Raw genomic sequence first — 2,278 nt, forward strand, 5'->3', positions numbered from 1 at the left:
TATATGTATAATCATATAAAAAGAATTTGAAGTTCAGAAGTTTGCAGATATGTCTCTAGCTATTTTTTCTCAAGAAATAACATATGCCCACACACATGTATAATAATCATAAAAAGAATTCGGAGTTCAAAAGTATAGTTTTGCATAATTTCCCACGCCCAGAACAACTTTATCACGGCCAGTCATGAGCTGCCTTCTCACGCGCCGCTAAATCTCCAGCCCCGGCACAACTTGCATGTAATAGTATTATACATATGTGAGGATTGTGTATAGCAGTGATGTGGAAGTGTTACTTTAGAGTTGGGATCACAAGACTCGCTGTGGTTCTTGCGTCGATCTCTTTTGCTTTCTGCTATTTTTTGTCTATAAGACTTGCTCTGGAAGGAGTTCATTGCATTGTTTGGTGCCTTACATTTTCTTCTGAAATGTGTATGCAAGGTCTGAGATTTGAGCTATACATGCCTATAATGAAGAAAACTTTGCATAAGAAAAATCTGTACTCAAACTTGATTCTGCAGTTTGATAGAGAAAATATGTGTTTTGCATTTGAGATTTGACCACACACGCATACATTAGTGGCAGACTTTTGAAGTAAATAAGATGTCTCGATCATTCATATCTCTATTTTTTCTCAAGAAATAACATAAACCCACACACAAAATTACACTACTAAGTTATATGTGTAATCATAAAAATACGTCGAAGTTCAGAATTTCCCCCGCCCGGCTGAATGGCCAGCTGACGGTGGCCGGCGGGTGAGCTGCCTTCTCACGCGCCGCTAAATCTCCTCCCGCCAGGAAGCGTTGCATCCGCTCGGAGTCCGTGGCCTTGACTCCAATGCCTGGACAGCCGGAACCACCGTGTCTTCGACGAGCTCCGTGTACGGTGACATGGCCGACCCGTCGTCCAGTGTGTTCCTTAGGACGACGAACACGTCCAGCCACATGGCCGGGTCCCAAAGGGGCTGCCACCTTTGGAGCACCGGGCCAACGAGCGGCGCCACGAGCACGCCCGCCGTGTTTGTGAGGCAGTACGTCTGGTACTCCTCCGGGAACTTCTTCAGCCTTATGAATTCCAAGATGAGGTCGCCCGCCGTCAGCTCTCCCGATGCATTTTTGTCGTGCACCAGCGCCACGACCTTGATGATCACCTCCGCCGCGTCCACCACCATATGCTCGCCGTCGTCCAGGGCACCAGCTTGCAGCTCCCGCACTTCAGCGAGACAGTGAGGATTTTCTCGCAGAACTCCAGGCCTTGCTGCCACGATCCGTCAGCGTCGCCCATCTCCCAGTCGTTGTAGACCGCTCGAGAGATTTCGTCCGCGCACTGGTCGGCTCCCCATTTGGTCGGCAAGGTTTCCGGGACCTTGTTGGGAAGTCTGTTGTCGTATGATCCTTCTCCCTCGGCGCCGAGCCGCCGACCGTGCCGAAACCAGCGCTCTCTGGCCGCTTTACCACCTTCACAGGAGATGTGATGCCCTGGCAGTGCTTGCCGAGGCCAGAGCCGGACCCGACCTCATAGTTCATGCGCCTCATCATATTTACCACCGTTGTGTTGTTGAAAACCGGGCTCTCAACAACAGGCTGGGGCTTCCATGTCGTTGCCCGATCGTAGTGCTGCCTAGTGTAGCGTTGGTGATGGTGTTGAGGAGAGGACGGACCTGCAGAGCTGGCGGCGACGAATAGGACGCGTCCGAAGAGGAGATCGCCGGGGCCACGTGGACGCTTGTGCTGGGGCGACGGACGGCTGCCCGAACCACACCGGACTCAGAGCCCGTGCGGTCGTCGTGGCGGTAGGTGGAGCCGCCGCTCTCCATGACGTTGCTCGACTCATCAGCGCCAGCGGAGGCCATGAGCACGTAAGTAGGATTTCTTCGCGGGTGGAGAATGAAGATTGGAGAGGGAAAGACTGGTGAAACCGTCAAGGAGACTAGGAGAGTGTGTGGTGCATTTCCCCATCGACATTGCTGCCCTTATATAGGAAGTCAGGAACAAAGCTTGTTTGGTAACCTTTAACTGTAAGGAGGCCCCAGTATGTTATATGCGGAAAGAAACGCAACGAGTTTGGAAACCTTTAAACGCTAGGGTTAAGGAGGCGCCATATGTTACCATATACTAATGCAGAAAGAAGCACACAAGCGAATGTGTATGTGTACGCACGAACGAAATATCAATTTCTATTGACGCTCCAGAATTGCGCTCGCGTAGTATTTGTATCTATCGTGTTTGAATTAGACCGTGTTCAAGGGCTTCCTTGTTCGAATACAATGCATTTTCCC

At 50.7% G+C, this 2,278-nt stretch overlaps 1 pseudogene; it reads right to left on the reverse strand.

The window, feature by feature from the left end:
* Positions 1-686: 686 nt before the first annotated feature.
* LOC123191802 (uncharacterized) lies at positions 687-1,852 on the reverse strand (annotated as a pseudogene).
* Between the last annotated feature and the right edge of the window lie 426 nt (positions 1,853-2,278).

This window comes from Triticum aestivum, chromosome 2A (genome assembly GCF_018294505.1).
Source record: "Triticum aestivum cultivar Chinese Spring chromosome 2A, IWGSC CS RefSeq v2.1, whole genome shotgun sequence".
In the NCBI taxonomy this organism is placed as follows: Eukaryota; Viridiplantae; Streptophyta; class Magnoliopsida; order Poales; family Poaceae; genus Triticum; species Triticum aestivum.